The sequence below is a fragment of the Cetorhinus maximus genome, chromosome 38 (assembly GCF_964194155.1).
Source record: "Cetorhinus maximus chromosome 38, sCetMax3.hap1.1, whole genome shotgun sequence".
Taxonomy (NCBI): domain Eukaryota; kingdom Metazoa; phylum Chordata; class Chondrichthyes; order Lamniformes; family Cetorhinidae; genus Cetorhinus; species Cetorhinus maximus.
In genome coordinates this window covers 4,935,784-4,963,003 of record NC_135916.1, presented here as the reverse complement: position 1 = coordinate 4,963,003, position 27,220 = coordinate 4,935,784, and the positions used below count along the sequence as shown (strand labels likewise).

Below are 27,220 nucleotides of genomic sequence, written 5' to 3'. Positions count from 1 at the left end.
AAAGTGGAGGCTGATATCACATTATCAATTTATTCATTTACTCGGGTTTGGGTGGTGGGGGTTGGTGGTGAATGTGTTGAGATTACATTTGAGGCTTTAATAAATCATTTACTGGAGGGGGGTTGAATGTGTGGAGAATATATTTGGGGCTTTGATACACCATAGAGACCCCTCGAGCCTGCTCCATCAGTCCCTATTCAGCCTTCAGTGTCCCTCTGGATATTTCACCTCTGGAATCACACAGCACACACAGCGAAGTCTATTATATGATGGGAAGCAGCAAACACTGTTACACTCAGTACACACGGTACCTTAATTCTACATCGTTTTAATATCTAGTCAGGTAAGTGTCATCGCTCAGGGGCTACATTTCACTGAGTCAACATTCTCACCCAACACGAAAGCAATTGACAAAGCAGCAGCATGAGCTATGTTGTGTCCAGCTCCTCACTTCCCATGTTCTTCAGTTGAAGTCGCTTGGGCTATTTTGAAGATGGGAAGCTGAGTGTTTGGTTTATTCGATAATCAGTTGTGCAAATCTACTCCCAGGTACCTTGACTGACACAGGTATTGTTTCACACTCCCAGTGTCTTGTTGATAGCCTTTCTGACTCCTCCTTATCCTCTCCTGATAAAACTTTCTGAATCCTGTGTGAGAAAATGTCTTCCATAGATATCCATAATAAAGTCCAATAACCTGAGGAAAGCCAAGTGTTTGCCACCAGCCCTGTCCCTAATGCTCAAACCTGGATGGAGGGATTTGTAATCAAACATAATCAGTGGCAGAGCCGCGACTGGTGGGTAAAGAAAACAGGGAATGTGAGAGAGGCCAGGATAGGAGAAGCACAGAGACCCTGGGGGTTTGTGGGGCTGGTGCAGTTTATAGATACAGGTATAACAGAAGCGACGTTAAATCATCTGTCTACACGATGCATTGATCCACATTTATCATCATCATCAAGAATGGACACCCATGAACTGTGGTTCTTCTTTCTACAGATTGTATATCCTGCAGCTCCCAGTGAAATGCATTGACACTGTTAGCGATAGGATTGAAACTGATTGTGTTCATTTCGGGACATTTGAATGAAGATGTCGTGGAGAAGCTGGAAATCGCTATTCCGAATTCTCATTGGCCCCTTCACAGCCACGCCCATTCACGTCAGCCATTGGCTGGGAATTCAGACATTCCGTAGAGAGAAAGGGGAGCGGGATTTAACAAATTCAGTTCCAACCTTCACTCAGATCCAAGATGGTTTTCATTAAGAGGCCAAAGCTCCCTGGTGATTTAAAAATTTCACCGCGCATGAATATTTATTAATGATTCCGAGTAATAGATTAACTCACTCCCTGAAAGGAAATAGTAACTCACCTCCTGAGCCTCCGAGGACTGTCCACCTTCTACATGGCACAAATCCGGAGTGTGAAGGGATCCTCGCCACTCTCCTGGATGAGGGCAGCTCCAACAAAAGCTCGATAACGTTCAGGGTAAAGCAGCGCCGCTTGATTGGCACCAGATCCACAACATTCACACCCTCTACCACCGACGCACATTAGCAACAGCGAGTATCATCTACACGAGGTACTGCAGAACCCACCAAGGGTCCTTAGACACTGCCGTCTAAACACAGGACACCTACCAATAACATCAACTGACACATGGGAACCTGCGCCTGGAAGTTCCCCTCCCAGCCACACACCATCTTCACGGAGAACCTAGTTTGCCCAGACAGGAGCGTCTGAATGGAAGAGAGAATGTTCCAGAGGCAGAGAGGCTCAGGGGGTGAATTCTGTTGTTCACGGTCCTAGGCTAGCGGTGGTACCGCTCACAATGGTGTGGCTATTAACACTGGGAGTGCGGAAGAGACCACGTTTAGTTGAACACAGATATCGGAGAGTGATATAGGGTTTGAGGAGGTTTTATATCCACTTATAGCAGGAGCCGGGCCATTTAGGTATTGGATTGCAGGGAGGAGAATTCCGAGGTGCAGTTCACAGCTTTTGTGAACGAATATTCACCCTCTCCTGCTGCAGCCAGCGGTCTGTTTAAATCGGGACTTTGTGAGCGGGTCCCTGCCCTCGGAAGTCGCTTTGCAATGTGTCGACATCGCCGATCATCACTGGGCTGCCGCCCTGTATCCCCTTTGGGACGGGAAACACGTGTTCGCTTGTGGGAAATTCTTCAGTATCTACACAAACACAGCAACCTGATTTGTGAGAGTTTTCTGTTATTGAAGGGATGGTCATTAATTTCAGACAGAGTCGAGCTAATCGGCGAATATAAATTCATCCGGATGTAGTTCGAGAAAAAGAAGCCTTTGCATAAAGGTTAGTGCACAGTGAGAGTGTTTTGCAGCATGATTTGTATATTGTACTTGCTTAGCACTGACATGAATGATTGTTGGTTATTATTTACTTGATCCTAGGGATCGAAGCCTGAGTTTCATACATGCGAGGGAAGTGACCTCCCACTGAGCTGCCCTCCCCCTAACCGCAATTAGCTTATTGGACAAGGTGGATGTGGAAGCAAGTTTGACGTTCGTTCCTCCCGTTATTGTTAAATCGCTTAATTATAATCTTACTCCATTGACCTGCTTATGCCCCATTTTGTCCCAGTGTCACGGTCAAGTCAGGCGCGATTCAGATCTGCTCCCTTTCCATTCAGGGGCAGAATCCCATTGGGATAGTTTTAAACAAGGATGTTCAGCAATTGTTGGAAACCGATTTGCGATCTGGCTGTGCGCCCATGGCCCAGGGAGATGAAATGGGGATTGCAGATGTGGACAGCGGTTTGCAATGACGATGGTTTAATGAGATTGAACCTTCGGGAATTGGGTTTATAGAAGCAGTTTTGAAGGAGGGGACCGTGTTAGGAAGTAGAGATAGTTTAAGTAAGTTATATTTGTACTTGTAGGTGTTAGGAATTAGTTTTAGCTGAGAAACTGGTGTCATCTCTGCTTATCTCCAAGATATATAAAATATATAACTCCTCCCTTCCACTAGCCCACCACGCTTCACCTGCAAAGACAGAAAGAAACAGCTCCCATTGGCGGATCAAGATCCAGAGATCATGGACTTTTTTCTCTTGGTCACGATTCTTGAGTTACTGACATTCGGCCAAAGTCTTCAAAGCGGCCACATCGCGGCCGGAAATGACCTCCCACATGATGGAGATAAAGGTAGACTAACCCTCTTTGTTTATCTGGCAAAATGAGACAATGACTGTGAAATAGATTACGATTCAAAATCATTCATGGTCTAATTTGAAGAGGAATTAGGGCTGAAATAAGAAAGGGGGCCTATTTCTGTCTACTACAACTATTGTTTAATAATAGGGGAAAGGATTGGGGATGTAGGTCAGCGGTAGAGCCCCCACTTCGCATGTGTGAGGCCCCGGGTTCAATCCCCGGCATCTCCACTTCACTTACTATTCATTCACGGGATGCGGATGGGGCAGGAGAGTCTAGCATTTATTGCCCATCTCTAATTCCCCCCTCAGAATGTGGTGTTGAACTGCCGCCTTGAACATCTGCAGTCCCTGTGGTGTAGGTTAGACGGGGAGATCCCGGTGTTTTGACCGAGGGACAGTGAAGGAACGGCCGATATATTTCCAATCCGGGGTGGTGAGTGGCTTGGAGTGAACTTCCAGGTGGTGGTCCTCCCAAGTGTCTGCAGCCCTTGTTCTTCTAGGAGAAATCAGTCGTGGATTTGGAAGGTGTTTTTAAGGATGCAGAGCGAGTTGCTACAGTTCATCTTGTAGATGGTACACACTGTGTTGCCACTGTGCGTCGGTGGTGGAGGGAGTGGATGTTCACCGGTAAAGGGGGCTTCCTTGTCCCGGATGGTGTCAATATTCTTGAGTGTTCTTGGAACTGCGCTCATTCAGGCAAGTGAAGAGTTTTCCATCACACATCACACCTTGTGCCTTGTAGATATTGAACAGGCTTCAGGGAGTCAGGAGGTGAGTTATTCGCAGTCCGTTCCCTAGCCTCTTTCTTGCTCTTTGAGCCACAGTATTTATATGGCTAGTCCAATTCAGTTTCTGGATGATGGTAACAGCCAGGATGTTGCTAGTTGGGGAACTCAGCGATGGTAATGCCATTGAACATCAAGGGGCGATGGTAAGATTCTCTCGTGTTGGAGATGGTCATTGTCTGGCACTTGTCTCGTGTGAATGTTACTTGCCACTTGCTAGCCCAGGACTGAATATTGCCCAGGCCTTCTTGCATTTGGACATGGACCTGCTTCAGTATCTGTGGAGTTGCGAATGATGCTGAACATTGTGCGGTTATCAGCGAACACCCCCACTTCTGACAACCGCTCCCATTTCCAGACCAGCAGGTTTTGTTAAACTGAAACAAACATTGATGTTTGTACCCGGATTGTGTTCACCTTCCTGCATCGGTCTGGAGTGATATCGGACACAGTGAAAACCTGGATAAAGGTTTATACTTTGGCACATGAGGATGTAGCCCCGCCCCTCAGCCACATCTGGTCCACCATTCTTCCCACGTCATCTCTCTCTTCCTTGTAGCCAGTCCAGGCTGTCAGAGCGCCAGACTGGCACTTCTAACCCTATCACACCTGGTGTGACCTTTCACGTCTCTCGCACTTTCTCCTTCTGAGAAAATGTCATTTTGCCCATCCCCTCTCATTCAAAACTGCCCTCACTGCTGTGCACCGAAGGACCATCGAAAAACACTCAAAGTGATATCTTCACTATTTTCCGCACTCAGCCTCCGCAATGATTGATTTCTCGTCTTCAGGGACTCCATCTCGATTCCTCGTGTTCTCCTCCCTCCCACCCCCTGATTTAATCGCCTCTTTATCTCCCGTTAATCTCTCTCTGTGTGTAAAGTATCCAAGCCAGATTCCCTGGCCTGCAAGAACCCAATTACTTCCTGTATCCCGGGCCTCTCTCCTGGTACAGCTCCCATCTCCACTTCATTCCAATGGGCACTGACCTGAAATGATATGGTGAACATCTGTTTCACCCATTCACCACCACATCTGCCTGGCCTTGAGACAAAACAACGTAGGGTCTTCTCTCATCACCTCAAACCGTTCACTGTGCCATTATCACCCTAGAATTCAAGGGTTGTCCACAGTTCTCTCTCTATCTCTTTTGAAATCTCAAATCAATCTCAGGTGGGTGAAGTGGGAAGGGGAGGAATTCTCACTCAGCCCATCAGTAAACTAAATTCAGGGAGTGCAGCCACGGCTGCAGTGCAGGACAGGCTGCAGGCCAGATAGGCACAGCAAGATCCCATGAGTAAGGAGGAGTGAGGCAGGTATTCTTCCCCAGACCCAGAAAATGCTAATCTCCCTCTTTAAAACTTGGGAGGTGTTGGGGGTCTGATTGTTTTACAAAACGTTGGAAGGCTTCAGAGAAATGAGTGAGTGCAATTCAACCCCCCTCCCCCTCACTCTGCTCCCATTCAATTGATCATCTGACCTTCAACACTGTAAACATAACAATAAATAAACAATATATAAAATACAAGCGTTTACACAGCGTCACATTGAGAAAATCAATTCCAGGACCTCAGATACATTGGAAAGTCGATTCCTAAATGTTTACAATTGCAGTGCACAGCAGGATCCCACAAACATCCCCACCATGGCCTCACCGGAGAAACCCCAAATCCTGTCCCCACCCTTTCTGAACCACCACTCACCCCCCACCACTATTTCCCTCAATATATCCTCTTTCCCAACTCCCTCTTTCTCTCCCTCTCTCTCTGTTTCCCACATGCGAGAATATGGAGAGGCAAAGAGTGAGAGAGAGAGAGAGAGAGAGAGAGAGAGAGAGAGAAAACCACAGTCAGGACCTCAATAAAACTCAATTCAAAATGGTTCCCGCACATTTCATTAAAGCCTCAATTCATCGCAGTGTCTAAAACAGCAGCGTTATTCGGGGAAACAGCCTCACCTGAACAAGTTTCACTTCAGGCCCTCCCACCTGCTTCACCAGTCGCTGAATTAATTTTCAAAGTGTGCTCCCTGCTGGTCATTTAGGAAACCCTGTTTGGTATTTGCGCACAGAAAGATCCCACATACTGCAACGTGCTCACATTTGGGTCAAAGTGTTTTAGGCTGAGAATTGATGGAAAAGGCAAGGCAGGGAAATATATTTAAACAAAATGGCACAGGTTGGCCGTCAGTGACACAGTTTCTTTTCACAAATCCAACGTTCTGGGAGGCTGGGAGTGAGGGTCTTTTCTCCAGAGGCTGGGAGCTGGGCAGTGACTGCACGCCGGAGACCCCCAGATCCCCGTCTCTTCCCTCCCTGCCCCTCTCTCCCTGTTTCCCTTCCTCTCCCCGTTCTCTCTCCCGCCCTCCCTGATAACTCACAATCGAAGGAGAAAGATGGGGAGAGAGAGAGAGACAGCAAGAAAACGCACAATCACAGCCTCAAATCAAATGAATTCAAGTGGCTGCTGCACATTTTGTTCACCGTCTCATTCATGGCCTAAAACACAGGCATTATTGGGGAGTTCAGACAATGCACAGCCCCTCCCGAGGGGCCTGAAATTAGGCCTTGAATTGGGCCTAGTCATAGAGGCTGCATTAAAGCTCAAGGAAAGGAACAGGCCCCAGTCTAACAGAACATTCCTCTCCCTCCACAGCTCAGCCCAAACCTCACAGACAGGGCTGGAAGGAGTGAGAGGGAAATGGGATCCACTCCTCCTTACCCACCCACCACCCCAAACTCCTCCATCCTCCCCCCTTCCCCAATTCAAATATCGACAAATCACATTGGGAATTACTTATCAGTTTATTATAAGATGAAGTGAAAGAAAGAAATGTCTGGAAAGAGAGAGAAAGAGAGAAAGACGGAGAGAGAGAGAGAGAGAAAGCTGGAGTGACTGAGACAGGGAAATTCCACCCCAGCTCCCCCAGAATCCCTCAAACTTCCATCGCCCTGTCTCAAACACAAAGACAATTCTGGAGTGTAGAACAAGCCTTTACCCAGGATCAGGGGCTTTTAATTTGAATGAAAGTCAATGAATTGGTTTCTCTTTGACATTGTGTGGTCACTGCTGGAGTCCAGGAAAAGCTGCAGGCAACTTGTGCACAGGAAGATCCCACAGGGGGCAGTCAGCTTTGCTTTGCACTTTTTAAACTGGGGAAATATTTACACAGGCAGAGAGACATAGAGAGGGAGAGCATGTTGCAGAGAGACTAAGACAGTGAAGACCCCCATTCGGAACCTCAGAAAAGCTGAGTGCTTTCCAGTGAATGAATGAATTTTTAAAATGCTCTCATTGTTAGTTACTCACTTGCTTCACTGTCCCTGAATTTATTTCTGCAACTCGGACTGTTCCAGAAGGATGTGACTGGGATCTGGGCAGAGTCTACACATCGGAGAGCCCCAGATCCTGTGTCTATTCACCCCCACCCCCTGCTCTGTTTTGCCATCTTTGCCCCTCTGTTTACTCACTCACTCCCCCCTTTCCCTCTCTCTCTCTCTCTCTCTCTCTCTCTTCACCCATTTCTCTAACTAAGGGAGAAAGATGTAGTGACTGAGGGAGAGAGAAGAGACTGAGAATTTTACAATCACAGGTCAGAACGGTGAATTGAAATGGCTGCCGGCCTTTTATCTTTAACCCCTACATCACTTGCTCTCAGACACAGGCCCTGAGTTCTTGGTGAATTAGACCCGGGTACAAGTTCCGGCCTTTTTAATTCCACGCCCCTGTGAGTGCTGGATTGTAATGCATTCTGAAAAGTTCCTGTCTTACCATCTCAAACAAAAATCCACATGACACTGGCCATGTTTTATATTTATAATTCCACAATCAGGTATCCCCAGTCAATGAAATAGTTATTAGAGTTACAATTCAGGCCGTTCTGCACAGCAGGATCCCAAGATTGGTCCAACAATGGATGACGGCACACCCCCCCAGACCCTGTGTCTCTTTCCCCAGCCCCCCTCCGTCCCCAATAGCCCCACCCCCTCTCTCTGTTTCACTCTCCCTCACTCTGTTCCTCTATTTATCTCTGCCCCCATCCCCCCTCCCTCAATCCACACCCTCTTTCTTTCCCTCAATCTTTTTACTTTTAAAGTGCAGACACTGTTGGGGGTGCAAGGAACAGGGGGTAGGGAGGGGGGAACCAGGTTTGCTCAGCAAGATCCCACATACCACCGATTCATGATCAGTTATAAATGTGACTGAGGGTTGAGGGAATGTGAGTGGGAAATGGTTCTCACACCCTCTCTCCACCAAACCACCCTCCACCCCAATTAAAATAACGACCAATCACATTGGTGCTTTTTAAAACATCTTATTGAAAGGTGAAGTATAGACAGAAGCAGCTGGAGAGAGAGAGCGGAGAGAGAGAAAGCTGGAGAGAGAGAGACTGGGGGTTGCTCTCCCCTCCCACCTGCCCCAACCCCCTCAGGTCTACATGAAACTGAATTCAAATAGCTGCTGCCCCTTCCATTTAACCCTGGAAATCCCATGGCCCTGCCTGTCTAACACACACTGACATGACTCTGGAGTGTGAACAAGACTTTACACAGCCTCAGGATTTTCATTCCAGACCCTCTCCGAGTGCTTCACAATCAATGAACACATTTTTTAAAGTGTGCTCACCGTCGCTGTGCAGGGAAGGCTGGTGGACATTTTTATTTTACACAGCAGGATCCCACAACCTTCCTCTCCCCGCCGCTGACCTGTGTGATTCCCAATCTGGGGCCATCCCTTCAGTTTCCCCACCCCGCTCACCCCACACCCCCCACACCTCCCGAAAGGTCTGAAAATCAACTGGGAAGCAGCTGGATTCTCTCAGGAGACATTTTAAAATCACTGCCTCAGGCTGTGAGTTTGTGTAAAATCCCACTTTCTGGAAGGCTGTGACTGGGAGCTGGTCAGTGACTGCACACGTGGAGCTCCCTCTTCCCAGACCCTATGTCTTTTAACCCCCCCACCCCATCCCAACTCTGTTTTGCTATCTCTCCCCCTGTTTCGGCTTTACCTCTCCTTTCTCTCTCTCTCTCTCTCTCTCCCTCTCTCGCTCTGTTTCCATCTTTCTCGCTGTTTCTCTCCCTCCCTGCCTCACTCTCTTTCTCACATGCCATAAGATGAAGATGCAGAGAGAGAGAGGGAGAGAGAGAGACACACAGAAATCCAACAATCACAATCACATCAAACTGAATTCAAATGGCCCTCCCGCTGTGCATCTCATTTCACCCTCACATTCATCCCTCTGCCTCAAACACAAGCTTTATTCCCAATTTACACCGGCTTCACGTTAAGACATCAATTCCGGGCCATGGGGAATGCTTCAGTCCCCATGGGTTCACTTTTAAAGTGAGTTTTCTCTCTCACCCACTCCCTCAACTCCTCCTGTTTAGCTCTCTCTCCCTCTCCCTCTTTCTTTCCATCACTCTCTCTCTCTCTCCCTCAATTCAGGAGGATGGAGGGAGAGAGAGAGAAATCTACAAACATAAGCTGCATAAACTGATTTAAAATGGTTCCCCCCGTCCCCCATCAGTCTCCAGAAGATGCTAAACTCCCTCTTTCAGTTTGGGAAGGGGCTGCTCATTCCTTTGGGACACATTTTAAAATCACCGTGGCAGGATTTATTTTTACATGTCATTCTATCTCAGAGGGTGTGAGTGGAGGCGGCCAGTGACTACACACTGGAGACCCTCCGACCCTGTCTCTCTTTCCCACTCCCCCTCCTGTTTTTACACCTCCACTCCCCTCGGCTTCCCTCTCTCTTTCTTTCAATCATTCTCTCCCTTTTCTCCCTCTGTTCCTGTCTCTCACATTCAGGGTAAAGATGGATGTTTCTATCTAGATCCTTCTCCCAGTTCCCTCTTTCTCACTCATTCTCTCTATCCATATCTCTGTTTCTTTCCATCTATCTCATGTGTTCTACGTTGAAATTAGAGATGAAATGTTTCTATCTCCCCATTTAAAATAACGACAAACCACATCGCTGTTTGTACCAGCCCCTACAATTATCATCCTCCTGTTCAAATCCCTCCCTCGCTCCCTACATCCCTCTATCTGTAACCTCCTCCAGCCCCTGCAATTATCATCCTCCTGTTCAAATCCCTCCCTCCCTATCCCTGTAACCTCCTCCAGTCCCTACAATTCTGATGCTCCTGTTCAAATCACTCCCTCGCTCCCTCCATCCCTATCTCTGTAACCTTCTCCAGCCCCTACAAATCCCATACTCCTCTACAAAGCCCCCCATGGCCCCTCGTACCCTTCCTCCATATCGCTGTAACCTCCTCAAGCCCCTACAATTCTCATCCTCCTGTTCAAATCTCTCCCTCAGAGAGTTGGAGTGTGAGATGGAGAGAGAGAGAGCGGTGCGATAGAGAGATAGAGAGAGGCCATCGCGTGAAAGAAAAAGTGATGGGTGAGAGTGAGAGAGAGATCCTATCTCCATCTTTAAAATTGAGGGATATTCCCTCTCCTGAAAAATGTAATCCCCACACATTCACCCCCAACCAGTAAATGTTGTATTAAAGCCCCAAATGTAATCTCCGTACATTCATCCCCCACCCCAGTAAATGTTGTATTAAAGCCTCAAATATAATCTGCACACATTTACCCTCTCCCCAGTAATCGAATAAATTGATAATGGGGGAGATGGAAAGTGAAAATTTAACTCGCCACAGTTGGGAGATACTTTCCTGAGATGAAAGTGATCCAATGCCACCATCTGCTGGCGGAGTACGGCTACTGCAGGCGCTGCTATTTGCCAGTCTCAGAGCGGTTCAGTCACTGTGTGGCTGGCCTGGGAACAGGCTGATGGGGTGTGAACGTTTCAACGGGATAGAAATTTGCAGCTGGGGGCTCGGCTGATGCATTTGCCCCGTTTTCAGCGATCTAACACTGGTTTGACCTCAACTGGAATATTGTTTACAGTTCTGGGCTCTACACTATAGGAAGAATGTGAACACCTTGGGGAAAGGTTTACAAGAATGGTTCTGATGGGACGTTTTCAGAATCTAGTGAAGCTTGGAAAATTAACTCCAGCGCATCGACTACCTCATTAGCCACATCTTTTAGGACTCTAGGATGGAGCCCATCAGGACCTGGAGACCTGTCAGCCCACAGCTCCATCAGTTTGCTCAGTACCGTTTCCCTAGAGTTTTTCCCATTGATTCTAATGTTTGTTCCTTGGATAAAGAATCGGACGCACCAGCCGAGCGCCCGCTGAAAATTTCAATCCGCTTTGCAGCGTTCATACCCCATCAGCCTGTGCTCAGACCCAGCCAGCCAGTGACTGAACCTCTCTGAGACTGGCAAAGAGCAGCGCCTGCAGTAGCCGTGAGCCGCCAGTAGAGGGTAGCATTGGATCACTTTCATCCCAGGAAAGTTTCTCCAACCTGTGGAGAGTTTAACTTTCACTTTCCATCTCCCCCATTAACAATTTATTCATTCACTGGGGGAGGGTGAATACGTGGGGATTATATTTGGGGCATTAATGCAAGATTTATTGGGGTGTGGAGATTATACTTGGGGCTTTATAAGCACCAAATATAATGCAGGCATCACTGAGACTCTGTGTGTTTATTGTGCAGTGGGGAAGATTCACCTGTTTCACCAGAGTCGACACGGGCTTTCGAAAGGGAGACTCTCGCTGACAATTCTGTTAGAGACTTTGGGTGAGGTTTAGACATGGCGGGATAAATGGGAGGGGGGTGGGGTTAGGGGAGTCAAGAGTGGAGGTGGTAAATGGCCGAAGAAGGACGGGGGTTAAGAGTGGGTGTGGGGCATTTGCACTTCGACTCTGCCCGTCTGGCTGTTTCACTGTAACCCACAGGATCACAGGGCAAGAGCTGCAAAATGGGAAAGGTCTGTATAAATCTTCTCTCCTGGTCCGGCACAGACACAGAGTGAATAAAGGTGGTGAATATGTATAAATTAAATTGCGCCCAATTAAATGTGGGTGTTTCCAATGTTTGTTTCTGGGATAAAGAGTCGGATGCACCAGCCGAGCGCCCGCTGCAAATTTCAATCCCCTTTGCAGCGTTCACACCCCATCAGCCTGTGCCCAGATCCAGCCTGACAGTGACTGAATCTCTCTGAGACTGGCAAAGAGCAGCGCCTGCAGTATCCGAGATCCGCCAGCAGATGGTGAGCTTGGATCACTTTCATCTCAAGCGAGTCTCGCCAGCATGTGGAGGCTTCTGTCAGTCCACTATCAATTATTTCATTTGCTGGGGGTTGGGGGGTGGGTTGGGGGGGAGGAGGGGGGTGGGGGGAATGGTGGTTGGGGGGGTGGGGGAGGGGGTTTGGTGGTGGGCGGGGCGGGGGGTTTGTGGGGGAGGTGGTTTGTGGCGAAAGTGTGGAGGTTAAATTTGGGGCTTTAATAAAACATTTTCTAGGGGGTGTGAATGTCGGGAGATTATATCTGTGGCCTCAATAATACATGTACTTGGGGGGAGGGGGGTGAGTGTGTAGAGGTTATATTTGGGTCTTTAATACACCACCGGGACCCCTCGTCCCTGCTCCATCATTCCCTATTCAGGCTTCAGTTTCCCTCCCGGGGACATTTCACCTCTGGATTCACACAACACACACAGCGAAGTCTATTATATGATGGGAAGCAGCAAACACTGTTACACTCAGTACACATGGTACCTTAATTCTGCATCGTTTTAATATCTAGTCAGGTAAGTGTCATCACACAAGGGGCTACGTTTCACTGAGTCAACATTCTCACCCAGCACGAAAGCAATTGACAAAGCAGCCGCATGAGCTATGTTGTCTGCAGCTCCTCACTTCCCATGTTCTTCAGTTGAAGTCGCTTGGGCTATTTTGAAGATGGGAAGCTGAGTGTTTGGTTTATTGGATAATCAGTTGTGCAAATCTACTCCCAGGTACCTTGACTGACACAGGTATTGTTTTACACTCACAGTGTCTTGTTGTTAGCCTTTGTGAAAGAACTGCTCATTATCCTGAACAAAAACAGAATTACCTGGAAAAACTCTGCAGGTCTGGCAGCATCGGTGGAGAAGAAAAGAGTTGACGTTTCGAGTCCTCATGACCCTTCAGCAGAACTGAAGTATAGTTAGGAGAGAGGTGAAATATAAGCTGGTCTAAGGTGGGGGGCGGGGGGAGAGAGAAGTTGAGGGTGGGGTGGTTGTGGGGACAAGCAAGCAGTGATAGGAGCAGATAACCAAAAGATGTCACAGACAAAAGGATCAAAGAGGTGTTGAAGGTGGTGATATTATCTCAGAAAAGTGCTAATTAAGAATGGATGGCTGGATACTCAAGGTACAGCTCTAGTGGGGGTGGGGTGGAAAGACTAACAAGGTATTAGTTGTAGATTTAAAAATAATGGAAATAGGTGGGAAAAGAAGAATCTATATAAATTATTGAAAAAAAAATGGAGGGGGAAGAAACGGGGTGGGGATTAGGGGAGGGGGAGTTTAAGATCTAAAGTTGTTGAATTCAATATTCAGCCCAAAAGGCTGTAAAGTGCCTAGTCGGAAGATGAGGTGCTGTTCCTCCAGTTTGTGTTGGGCTTCACTGGAACAATGCAGCAAGCCAAGGACAGACATGTGGGCAAGAGAGCAGGGTGGAGTGTTAAAATGGCAAGTGACAGGGAGGTTTGGGTCTTTCTTGCGGACAGACCGCAGGTGTTCTGCAAAGCGGTCGCCCAGTTTGCGTTTGGTTTCTCCAATGTAGAGGAGACCGCATTGGGAGCAACGAATGCAGTAGACTAAGTTAGGGGAAATGCAAGTGAAATGCTGCTTCACTTGAAAGGAGTGTTTGGGCCCTTGGACGGTGAGGAGAGAGGAAGTGAAGGGGCAGGTGTTGCATCTTCTGCGTGGGCATGGGGAGGTGCCATAGGTGGGGTTTGAGGAGTAGGGGATGATGGAGGAGTGGACCAGGGTGTCCCGGAGGGAATGATCTCTACAGAATGCCGCCAGGGGGGGTGAAGGGAAGATATGTTTGGTGGTGGCATCATACTGGAGTTGGCGGAAATGGCGGAGGATGATCCTTTGAATGCGGAGGCTGGTGGGGTGATAAGTGAGGACAAGAAGGACCCTATCATGTTTCTGGGAGGGAGGAGAAGGCGTGAGAGCGGATGCGCGGGAGATGGGCCGGACACAGTTGAGGGACCTGTCAACGACCGTGGGTGGAAAACCTCGGTTAAGGAAGAAGGAGGACATGTCAGAGGAGCTGTTTTTGAAGGTAGCGTCATCAGAACAGATGCGACGGAGGCGAAGGAACTGAGAGAATGGGATGGTGTCCTTACAGGAAACGGGGTGTGAGGAGCTGTAGTCGAGGTAGCTGTGGGAGTCGGTAGGCTTGTAATGGATATTGGTGGACAGTCTATCATCAAAAATTGAGACAGAGAAGTCAAGGAAGGGAAGAGAAGTGTCAGAGATGGACCATGTGAAAATGATGGAGGGGTGGAGATTGGAAGCAAAATTAATAAATTTTTCCAGGTCCCGACGAGAGCATGAAGCAGCACCGAAGTAATCATCGATGTACCGGAGAAAGAGTTGTGGGAGGGGGCCGGAGTAGGACTGGAACAAGGAATGTTCCACATACCCCATAAAGAGACAGGCATAGCTGGGGCCCATGCGGGTACCCATAGCCACACATTTTATTTGGAGGAAGTGAGAGGAGTTAAAGGAGAAATTGTTCAGTGTGAGAACAAGTTCAGCCAGACGGAGGAGAGTTGTGGTGGATGGGGATTGTTCGGGCCTCTGTTCAAGGAAGAAGCTAAGGGCCCTCAGACCATCCTGGTGGGGGTGTCCCCACAACCACCCCACCTCAACTTCTCTGTCCCCCCGCCCCCCACCTTAGACCAGCTTATATTTCACCTCTCTCCTAACTATACTTCAGTTCTGCCGAAGGGTCATGAGGACTCGAAACGTCAACTCTTTTCTTCTCCACCGATGCTGCCAGACCTGTTGAGTTTTTCCAGGTAATTCTGTTTTTGTTTTGGATTTCCAGCATCCGCAGTAGCTTTTAGTTTTTTGTTTTTGCTCATTATCCTGTCCTCATAAAACTTTCTGAATCCTGTGTGAGAAAATGTCTTCCATAGACATCCACACTACAGCCCAACAACCTGAGGAAAGCCAAGGGTTTGCCACCAGCCCTGTCCCTAATGCTCAAACCTGGATGGAGGGATTTGTAATCAAACATAATCAGTGGCAGAGCCGCGACTGGTGGGTAAATAAAACAGGGGATGTGAGCGAAGCCAGGATAGGAGAAACACAGAGACCCTGGGGGTTTGTGGGGCTGATGCAGTTTATATATAAAGGTATAGCAGAAGCGACGTTAAAGCACCTGTCTACACGATGCATTGATCCACATTTATCATCATCATCAAGGATGGACACCCATGAACTGTGGTTCTTCTTTCTACAGATTGAATATCCTGCAGCTCCCAGTGAAATGCATTGACACAGTTAGCGATAGGATTGAAACTGATGGTGTTCATTTCGGGACATTTGAATGAAGATGTGGTGGAGAAGCTGGAAATCACTATTCCGAATTCTCATTGGCCCCTTCACAGCCACGCCCATTCACGTCAGCCATTGGCTGGGAATTCAGACATTCCGTAGGGAGTAAGCGGAGCGGAATTTAATAAATTCAGTTCCAACCTTCACTCAAATGCAAAATGGATTTAATGAAGAGGCCAAAGCTCCCTGGTGATTGAATAATTCCACCGGACATGAAAGCTAAATATAGTCTGTTCACACTGCAGTCTCCTCATTGCCTCTTGCGACAGTAAATATTCCATCAGTAACGTGACCTGTGGAAAGAGACAGTCAATTGTTTACAACAAAGCTGCACAAACCGGCCATGCGCTGTGCCAGATATCCCCATGACACTGACAGACTATGTAGATGTTTTATTAAACACCTCGCACACGGCGCTTACTCTCCATTTGAAATATCTTATATTCCTCCAATTTTCCTGATTTCGCTGCGCAGATTTGCTGCTCCAAAGGAAAAATGTCCTCATTTCCCACTCGACGTTACAACGTGAATATCCTGAGGTGGTTGCACAGACCTGGCGGCGGGCGGGGGGCGCGCTCTGAAATAAATCCCGGCGGGTACTCTGAGGAGATTATCGCTGTTATGTTTTCCTCTCTATACAGCCCATATTCATCAACTGCTCGCGGGAAATACCACTGGACACCTCAACTATTAGGAAAACCCTTCTTTCCGCACACATTTCCTGTACAACGTTAGTTGTCCGCATCTGAGGGAACTGCTTTGTGGCCGCCCTTAATACAGGCACGGATTATGAAAATAGTTACTTGTAACCATCCAGTAGTGGACTCTGGCCCGTCAGTAGAGGAAGGGGCGCGCACATTCTCTGCTTCAACCCTGATTTAGTGGAAAATGTGGCCAAAAATAATCATTAACTGCTCTTGATCGGGTATTTGGCAGTTCCTTAGTTTTGTCGATGACATGTTACGTGTGTTTTCCGGTGTTTATCGGGTGGTCTCCGACTCACTGCCTCTGTGTCTTTCTGTTCCACTGCAATCTGATAGAATCGATTATTAGATATTAATGCACTAACCCCATCTACAGGAGATCTTCGTTGAATTTTCCTTAAATATCTCTGCTCATAGGAACACATGGTCCACGTGAATTCTGTTAATATGGCTGTGCTGAGATTGTTTTTGTGTGGGGGAGGAGTTGTGGTGTGAAATGGGTGTCAGAATTTAAACAGTGTGTGTTGAATAATTTACATTCCAGGTTTAGTACAGCGTGGGGGTGATTTTCATATGGCCTCGCTAATAGGTACAAGAGGGAATATAGACGGATAAACTCTCAGAGAATAGCAAATAGTGAGTAAATAATACACATATTTCGACTGGAAGATGCATTCTGCAGGCCCTTTGATTTTCATCATCTCTATAGTGCGGACGTTTATGAATGATAAATTAATTATTTATGTTATTGAGTGAAAAGCAGCCTTCTTTCCTTTCTGACTTAATTCCAACATGAACTATTGTCGAAATCTATTTTGCAGAAGCAAATCTTCAAACCTACCATCAGAATCTTTCTCTCTCTCCATGTGGCTGCATTCTATTCCCAGGACAATCACCGTCACAAATAGGACAACAGCGGCGAGACACCAACGAATTAAGGTAAAAGGTAAATTCTGCGGACGCTGGAAATCTGAAAATAAAACAAAAATAGCTGGATAAACTCAACAGGTCTGACAGCATCTGTGGAGAGGAATACAGTTAACGTTTCGAGTCTGTTTGACTCTTCATCAGAACTGAATTCCAAAGAATTAAGAGTAAGTTGGAACCTAGAAGATGATAGAAAGGGGAGAATTTTGAAGAATGGTCTCCCATTTTACCATCAATTGGAGTACATTCACTCCGTAAGCCCATGCAACCTTAACCCACAAGCACAGGAACGCTGTGATAATGTCAGGGGACGTTAATTGTTTGGGACTGGCTCACTCTTTAATCTCCTCTGTTTCACTGGATTACTCCACATTCAAAAACTGGGATAATATTCCAGAGGCCTGGGTCAATGCTTTGGAGATTTCAATTCCTAACCCCATCAAAGCAGCTTTGTTTTATTTCGTGCTTCGGATCTGTCAGTCCATGGCTAGCCCAGCGTTAATTGCCCATCTCTAATTGCCCCTTGACAAGCTAGTGGGGAGCCGCCTTCTTCAGCTGTGGCTCAGTTCATAGCACCCTCGCCTTTGAACCAGAGGGTTGTGGGTTTATGTCCCACTCCCGGAAACCAAGAACTGTGATTGTACTCGAAAGAGTTGCAATCTGTGACTGTTGATAACTCGAAAGAGTTTGAAACGCTGCAGTTAATGGGCTGTAGTGACACAGAACTGCGGGGGCTGGAATTAAAATAAGGATGAACAAAGAAAGGTTGAATCAGTGATGGTGACCGTTGCCAATAAATCTCATCTGATTCAATCATGTTCTTTGGGGAATGAAATCTCATCTCCTGATTTGGACTGGCCATCACGTGCCTACCGACACACTGCAATGTGGTTGACTCTGAGCTGCCTCTATCCGGCGAAGCTGGTTTGTCAGTGCTGGTCAATAAATGCTGGGATTGTCGGTGAAGCTCACGATATGTCGTCAATGGGGGAAAAGATGCACTAGTGAGAAGGACAAACCTCACAAAATCCGCATTTTTACTGGTGCGAAATGAATGTGTTAAAATATTAGAAGCTGCGATGCTCATTGGTTCGCAGGTACATTGTTCGTTCAAAGATGTACCAGGTTAATTTATAACAACAGGTATAATATAAAATACACAAAAGGTTTTCCAAAGCCTGGGAAATAATTCCCTTATTGCAGAGTGTGTCTGAGTGAGTGTGTTACACTGACACATACATTCGGTCACACGATAAAACCTGTCTGTGGACTGCATTAGTGTGAAGTGCCCAATATACACTGTAGAGTGTTAATGGGACAATCTGAAAAGAGGATGAAAGAGCTTCTTTCAATCAGGTAACACAATAAATATTTGGAGGCGGCCGAGAGGCTGTCACCATAGTGATTTATTACAGATTCATATACCGAAAATAGATCGTTTGCCTTTCAACGCTTCGCCAAATTTATTGACTGGTTTAGTCACTGACTACTTCATTCAGTAATTTCCTCATTCCTATCTTCTTTCAGGCGTTCATTCATTTCTTCCTTATTTCAGTCCATCATTTCCGCTGCCCCTAACACTAAATAAAATTACCGAGCTGGGCATTTGATTCAGAGCATGTGAAAAGGAACTATAATTTCCATCCATTTCACCCATTAAAAACTTAACAAACAGGAGCAGGAATTGGCCATTCTGCCCCTCGAGGCTGCACCGCTATTTTATAATTTCATGGCTGACCCGACTGTGGCCTCAACTGTTATTCCCTGTCTACCCCCATATAACTCATTAACCCCCCTGTTAGACAAGAACCTACCCAACTCAGGCTTAAAATTATTCAATAGCCCAGCCCTCTCCACTGCTCTCTGGGGAAGGGAATTCCAAAGACCAACAACCCACTGAGAGAAAGAAATGCATCTTATTGCCTCTGTCTTAAATATAACACTCCTTATGTTTAAACAATTAAACAACACACTGGAGGAGGCGGCTCCACAAATGTCCCCATCCTCAATGATGGAGGAGACCAGCACATCAGTGCAAGAGATAAGGCTGAAGCATTTGCGACAATCTTCAGCCAGAAGTGCTGAGTGGATGATCTATCTCGGCCTCCTCCGGAGGTCCGCAGCTTCTCAGATGCCAGTATTCAGCCATTTCGATTCACTCCACGTGATATCAAGAATTGGTTGAAGGCACTGGATACCGCCAAGGCAATGGGCCCTGTCAATATTCAGGCAATAGTATTGAAGACGTGTGCTCCAGAACTTGCCATGCCCCTGGCCAATCTGTTCCAGTACCACTACAACACTGGCATCTACCCGGCTATATAGAAAATTGCCCAAGCATGTCCTGCACACAAAAAGCAGGACAAATCCAACCCGTTCAATTGCCGCCCCATCAGTCTGCTCTAAATCAACGGTAAACTAATGCAAGGGGTCATCAACAGGGCTATCAAGCGGCATTTGCTTAGCAATAACCTGCTCACTGACGCTGATATTGGGTTCCTCCAGAGTCACTCAGCTCCTGACCTCTTTACAGCCTTGGACCAAACATGGACAAGGGAGCTGAACTCCCGAGGAGAGGTGGACCTAATGTCGATTTCAACAACCTCATTCAATGAACTGTCTCCTACATTTTCACATATTTCCCGCACTCTCTCTCTCTCTCCCTCCCACCGCCCACCCACCCCCCCAACCCCACCCCAACCCCACCACCACCCCGTTCCATCTGTAACCTGTTTTGCTTTCAGACTGATAACCTTTGTACTGCCATTAAAACTTCCTGTGACATTACCTTTCAGCCGCTATTACCATCTTCTTTACCCTTCAACGCTGCCATTAACACTCCATTTGTCTTTTCTCCATGACATCTTTGTCAATCTCCCCTGAGCGTCCACTTCTCCCTGTCCGTCTGTTCCACTCCAGCTTCTTCACACCCTCCCCAACTCTGAAGAAAAGTCAGACAGAATCGAAACATTAACTCTGTTTCTATCTCCACAGATGCTGCCAGATCTGCTGAGCATTCCAGCATTTTCTGTTTTTATTTCAGATTTTCAACATCCGCCGTATTTTATTTTTATTTTACTGGATAAGCCTCACTTGGAATGCTGTGCCCAGTAAGGGGCGCCACACTATGGGAAGGATAAGGAAGCCTTGTCAAGGGGACAAGGGCCATTGACTGGAAAGGTTTCAGAGAGGAGGGAGTTTGGCATGGAGAGAGACTGGAGAAGCTGGGAAATTTCTCGCAGTTCAGCGATTATTAAGTGCGATTTTCATAGAGCTTTATAAAATTATTAAAGACTTCTGGATTATGGAGCTCAAGTCCAAGACTATAATTATCTACCCACGATAGTGCAGCACTCCCTCAGTACTGGCACCGAGGGGAGTGTCGGGATGCATTTGAGGAACTCATGAGCTGAAATGAAAGTTGACTCCATTGCCTTATAATTCAGGCGAGAGTGCTGCAAAAGTTGATGTTTTTTTTTAAGTTGAGACAGTCCAACACATCGAACATTGCAGTGTATGGAAATAAAGCCAAACCATGAGAATGAACCAGCACCGAGCTGCGGAAGGTAACTCTGCTTTGGTGCTGTGACCTTGAACACCGAAGCGAATTTCCGTCTGATATAACTCACAAAAATGCCACTGTTTATATTAACGGAACACAAACTTTCCGACTGGGCCTAATTCAATCCCAATTAAGACGGTGACATCTCCAACCACTGGACACTAGCGTCCCCCAGTGACAGAACACTTCAGCTGCTGACTGTCCCCTCGCACCACACTCCTGCCTTCCCCTCATACCCACAACAGCCTCTGCAATCACAGCACATGTACAGCGGGTAAATTCAGCCCCCAACGGTAAAAATTGTGGAATGAGATCGCCGATCATTTGGACTCGATCTCCGCTTATTTGAAACGATTCATATTGTTACAGTGAATGAAACGTTGTTTATTTGAGAAGACCAACACCATAAATAGGAATGTTTAAATACTTGTACTCTGTCACTCACCTTCTATGGTCACCGTTACAGCCAGGCTCTGTTTGGAATCGAACTGCCTGCTCTGGACGGTAACTCTGTATTGACATCGGTATTGTCCGCTGTGGCTTAGACTACTATTCGGGAATGTGAACGTATTAGTATTTCCGCTGGTTGTATTAGAGGGCAGCTGTTGATGTCCTTTATAAAAATAAAACATTTTCTCGCGATTATCTCCATTCACGGTGCAGGTCATGGTGATCGTCTCTCCTGCTGCATACACACCTGTGGTCTGATCAAGAGAAATCACTGGGGTTTTTAGCGGATCTGTGGTAAAATGAATTGAAGGATCAATGAGAAATGGATCAGAGCCTTTCCATGTACAGCAGTAGTTTATAAGGACAATAATTGATCTGTGTCGAAGCACCGTGTTTACAAGTGTTTGAGCATTTACAAATGTGGAGATCAGGATTTGATGACTCAGGAAGGAGGATAAGTAAACGCATTTCCAAACGCCAATCAGGAAATCGGGCCTTCCCTAACAGCTCCGCAGCTGACAAAGTGCGACTGAAGTGTATTCATTATGGTAATTGAGGAATCGCACCAGCTGATTTGGGCACAGCAAGATCCCATGGACGGACATCAATTAATGACGGTACAATCAATGTGATTTCTCCCTCGGTGATGTTGGATTAACGATGTGTTTTTGGCCAATGGATACCGAAGCGAAGTTCCCACTGATGTGACTCACGGAAATGTAGATGGTTATTTTAACGCAACACGAAATTGCTGACTGGACCTCATTTGAATGCCCCATTAGAATTAGGTGAGATCAGTGAGTCCCTCAGGATTGGCACCGGGTGAGTTTCAGCCTTCATTATGGAGGTCAAATCGTTGAGTATATAAATCTACCTCCGACAGTGCAGCACTGACTCAGGACAGACACTAGGCGAGTTTCGGCCTGGATTATGGATCTCAAGTGCTAGATTGCATATATCTACCTATAACAGTGTAACTTCCCCTCAGCACTGGCACGGGGGATATATCGGTCTGGATTATGGAGCTCAAGCCCTATGGTGTATAGATATACCGCCGACAGAGCTGCATTCCCCCAGTTCCGGCGCAGTCTGGGTCAGATTGCCTGGACATGGAGCTCAGCATGGAGTTGGGATTGATCATGCAACCTTCTGACTTTGCGTAGCGTGCTACAGACTTGCTGAGGTCGTGATTGAAGATAGTACAACACAAGCTGAGGTAATTTCAGCAGCGGATAGTTAAGAAAACCACCACCTCTAATTTTCACTCCAATTCACTCAACACACTGACTTGGGAATATATTGGCGCTCCTTCACTGGGGCAAAATCCTGAAACTCCCTTCCTAACAGCACTGTGGGTGTACCCACACCACACGGACTGCAGCGGTTCAAGAAAGCATCTCACCCCCACCTTCTCAAGGTCAACGAGGGATGGGCAATAATCGTTGCCACAGCCAGCGAAGACCACATCCTATGAATGAATTTAAATGAAAATGAAACCCTAAAAGTGAAAGGATTGAACGGTCCATCCAGTCCCGGGCAATGTGGGATTTGCGATGTGGTTTCCCTATTGTTTGGCCGCCTCAATGGTCGGGCTTGGACACTCGGGCCCATTATGACGTCAGAAAGAGCGCAACTCAATCCCGAGGTGGACGGTAACGTCACTCAACAATGGACACCCCCTCCCCCTGTGGTAGGATCCTCCAGCTGCTCACTGTCCCCACCCCCGCCCCCCACTATCCTCCCCTTCTCATCTCAACACTTGCAGTGGTAGTTGATGCCCAGCTGGTGAATTCATGGCCTATTTTTACAGGGGAATTGTCAGGACTTGAGCAATGAAGTCAATAGTTTTCGCATACACTCCTCTCCCCGAACACTGACCGTCTCATTTTGATGCAGGGATCGGAATATGTGAATATGCCAATCCCGGTGAGCAGACATATTAACAATCTAAGTTCCCTGTCACTCACCTGTGGTAGTCACGGTCACAGCCTCGCTATTTGGGGATGTTAGTTGCCGACCTCTGATGGACATTCCGAATTGACATTGGTATCGTCCTTCGCTACTTCTACCAGTAACCCAGAATGTTCCAGTATTTTCATGTGTGTCAATTTGCCCTGAGTACAGCTGTGCATCAACTCTGTAAAAATAGAAGGTTTTCTCCCGAACACCCCCAGTCACAGTGCAGGTCATGTTGATCGTCTCTCCTATAACATACACCCCTGTCCATTGATCAAGTGTTATGTTTGGTTTTCTTAGTGGCTCTGTGATATATAAAAAACAACAATGGGCACGGCAATTATAAATGAATCGCAAGAATGTAATGTACAGTAACTAGTGGTGCCACAAATTCAATTGACCCACACCAAAGGAGACTGTTTACCTCAGCGAATGAGGTTCGAGAAAGGGTGAGTTGCGGAGTTGATTAAATTTAACAAATGAATAATGCATTTCAAAGCGCATTATTTGAAATTCGTTCATTTTCAATATTGCAACAGAATTTCAGGCGCTTTGTGATCTATCTAACTCCGACAGTGTTGATGTGTGTGTGCGTGCCTGTGTGTGCGTGGGTTTGAGATTGTTTGAGATTCTTTGAGAAAGTGTGTGCGTGTGTGCGCGTGTTTGTGTCTGTGTGTGAGTATGTGTGTATGCGTGCGGGCCCGTGTGCGCGTGTGCGTGTGTCTTCGTGTGCGCGTGCGCGTCTGTTTCGTGCGCATGTGTGCCTCCATGCACCAGATAGGATTCAAATGGTCAAGGACGTGGCTCATCAGCACCTTCAAAAGGGCAATTATGATGGCAATTACTTCAGGCGGCAGCAGATTCAACAGCAACTTTCAAACGGAAATGGATAAATATTGCTAATGCAATAATTTTGCAGAAATTCTGGATAAATGCTTTGGAGTGGATTTAACTGACCTTCGAAAGGGCAACTAGGAAGCGGCAATTAAACTCTGCCCTTGCCAGTTATTGCCACATCTCATCAACAAATGAAGAAAAAGTTGATAGCACGTTCAAAGATTTTCACAGGCAGGATGGGCCGAGAGGCTTCAGTTTGTACTGTTGCATTTTCTGATTCTGTGATTAATGGGGACACTGACAGTAATGGGTCAATGGGTTGGATCAGATTAAACAAGAGATGATCACAAAGTCGCCCTGAATGTTAGCCAACGTGAAACTAAGGTTCATTTTTTAAATGCCAGGAGTGATTGAATAGACATATCGCCAACACTCACTTGCTACAGTGACATTCACAGATTCTCTGAGCTGGGATCCTATCTCCATTCCCTTTACGAAGGCTCTTTATTTACCTACCTCCCTCCTTCATTTGTATCGGGCACAGTGAATTTGTCAATGTTGTCCTTTGTGACGATTTGATAAGAGGAGAGAAGTTGATTATCATTGCACGTTAACAAGAATGAGACAATTAACGGATAATGTGCAAATTTTTAGTGATGTGTCCCGATAGATTCATACTGGGAGACATGAGAAAGAGCAAGACTTCCGATTGATTTTCTGTGAAGTAAAGGCAAGTGGGACCATGTAAGGACACCAGAGAGGAGGGACTCCAGACTGGCTCATCTGAAACGCTTTACTTCAAATATTACAACTCTCCCACTTTACTCTCACTCCGTCAGGAAACTTGGACACTGGTGCTAACTTCCTATAGGGCATTCATCTACCTCCTACTGCTCAGCACTCACTCCGTAGTGAGCCTGGATTATGGAGATTAAGTCTCGGAGCATATACACTTACCGCCGACTGTGCAGCGCAACCTCTGCACCAGCACCGCGGCATGGTCAGCCTGGATTATGGAGCTCAAATCCAGGAATATAGCATTCATTTCCGACAGTGCAGCACTCCCCCAGTACTGGCACAAGGGGGCAGTGCCGGTCTGTATTATGGAGCTCAGGTCCAAGATAATACGCCGCTACCTCCGACAATGCTGCACTTCCTCAGCACTGGCACCAGGGAAAGATTCGGCCTTGGTGATTGGTCGCCAGTCTGAAGTGGAGTTTGATCACACAACCTTCTGACTTAAGGTAGCGTGCTCTATTCTTGATGAGGACTGAAATGACGATGAGCCATGAGAAAACAGATAGTGCCTGGATCAATGTAGAGAATTAAAGGCAAATGGTGAAAGGATTGTATGGTACATCATACCGCATGTGGGTTTGGGATGTGGTTTCTCTACTGTTTCACAGCTTCAATAGCCAGAGTTAGGCACTTGGGCCTAGTATGATGTCAGGAAGTGCATCACCCAATTCAGAGGTAAACCGTGACGTCACCCAAGAATAGACACCCCCTCCCCCAGTGACAGAATCCTTCAGCTGTTTGACTGCCCCCTTACACCCTCCTCCTTCTTTCTTCCCCTTCCCATCTCAACATTTGCAGTGCCAGTTGATGCCCAGCGGGTGAATTCAGGACCAGTTCTTTCAGGGAGCGAGTCAGGACTTGAGCAATGAAGTCAATGCTTTTCACATGCGATCCTCTCCCCGAACCCTGAACATTTTATTTTGATACAGGGGTCTGAATTTGTGAATATGCTAATTCTGCTGAATAGAGATATTAATAATCTCTGTTCCCTGTCACTCACCTGTGATAGTCACGGCCACAGCCTCGCTCTTTGGGGTTGTTAGATGCCGACCTCTGACGGAAATTCCGTATTGACATTGGAATCGCCCTTCGCTACTTCTACCTCTAACCGGGAATGTTCCAGTATTGTCATTTGCGTCAATTTGCCAGGAATACAGTCGTTCATCATCTTTGTAAAAAGAGAAGGTTTTCTCCCGAACATCTCCAGTCGCATTGCAGGTCATGGTGACCGTCTCTCCTATTACATACACCCCTGTCGATTGATCAAGTGTTATCACTGGTTTTCTTAACGGCTCTGTGATTTTAAAAAATGGACAAGACAATTATAAATGAAACACCCGAATGTAATGCTCTGTAATTGTTGGTACCACAAAGACAATTGTGCCGTACAGAAGGAGTCTGTTAACTTCAGCGAATCAGATTCGATAAAGTGTAAAGTTGATTGATCTTAACAAATAAATAATACATTTAAAAGCGCATTTCAAAAACTCTTTCTTTTTCAAAATTGCAACGGAGTATCAGGCGGTTTGTGAGAGTTAATTCCGTGCGTGTTGCAGTGGGTGCGTATGTTTGTGGGCGCGTGGGCGCGCGTTTCTTGTGCGTGTGCGTGTGTGCCTCCATAAAACAGGTGGACTGCAGATGGTCAAAAAATGCGGCTCATCGCCACCTTCAAAAGGGCAATTGTGGATGGGAATTACTTGAGGTCGTAGCAGATTAAACAGGAACTTGCAAACAAATCTGTATAAACAATGCTAAGGGATAATTTAGCTGATCGTTTTTGGATAACTGCTTGGCAGTGAATATAACTTGCCTTCTAAAGCGCAACAAGGAAGTGGCAATTAATTTCTTGCCATTTATTGCCACACCTCGTAAACAAATGAAATGTTGAGAGCTCCTTCAAAAAGCTTGCACAGGTAAGATGGGCCGAGACCAGCCTCTGTGCTTTTGCATTTTCTGAATCTGTGACTAATGGTGGCACTGGCAACAACAGATCAGTGTTTTGATCAGTATTAGACATGAGATGAACACAAAGCCCCCTTGGATGTTAGGGAATGCGAAGCTAGGGTTATTCCTATAATGAGCAGGAGTGTTTGAATAGGCACATTACTATATGCTGTTTCCCCTCAATCACCTGCTATCGTGACATTCACAGATTCACTGAGCTGGGATTTGACTCCCTTCCCTTGACGGAGAGTTTTTATTTACAATGGTACCCCCCTCCTTGGTTTGTATCGGGCACAGTGAATGGTCCAATGTTGTCCTTTGTGACGATTTGAAAAGCGAACAAATGTTTAATATCTTTGCACAAAAACGGCAATGAGGCAATGGCCGGATAGTGTGCACATTGTGACTGATGTGTTCTGATGGATTCATATTTGGACACAGGAGAATGGTCAGGACTTCCGATTGATGTTCTGTGAACTGAAGCTAAGTGGGACCATGTACAAACACCTGAGAGCCGAGGCTCCAGGCGTTCATTTCTTGCTCATCTGTAACACGGTATTTCTGAAATTACAACTCTCCCACATTA

The 27,220-nt window shown here is 46.6% G+C and overlaps 2 protein-coding genes and 2 long non-coding RNA genes across 5 annotated transcripts in view; all 4 read right to left on the bottom strand.

Annotated features, from left to right (window-relative positions):
* The window catches only part of LOC144672517 (osteoclast-associated immunoglobulin-like receptor), a 298,334-nt gene that overhangs the window by 116,403 nt on the left and 154,711 nt on the right, over positions 1–27,220 (bottom strand). The gene's annotated exons all lie outside the window — the stretch shown is intronic.
* On the bottom strand, positions 15,604–17,097 carry LOC144672527 (uncharacterized). Its single transcript, XR_013574113.1, has 2 exons — positions 17,002–17,097; positions 15,604–15,749 (listed from the first exon to the last, which is right to left on the bottom strand). It is a non-coding gene; the product is annotated as an uncharacterized LOC144672527 (long non-coding RNA).
* Positions 21,095–23,269, bottom strand: LOC144672525 (uncharacterized). Its single transcript, XR_013574111.1, has 2 exons — positions 23,067–23,269; positions 21,095–21,388 (listed from the first exon to the last, which is right to left on the bottom strand). It is a non-coding gene; the product is annotated as an uncharacterized LOC144672525 (long non-coding RNA).
* Positions 25,876–27,220, bottom strand: part of LOC144672519 (Fc receptor-like protein 2) — a 287,381-nt gene continuing 286,036 nt past the window's right edge. Inside the window, exon 6 of the mRNA XM_078534362.1 lies at positions 25,876–25,984. The gene's annotated coding sequence lies outside the window, so the exon portion shown is untranslated. The remainder of the gene's footprint in view (positions 25,985–27,220) is intronic.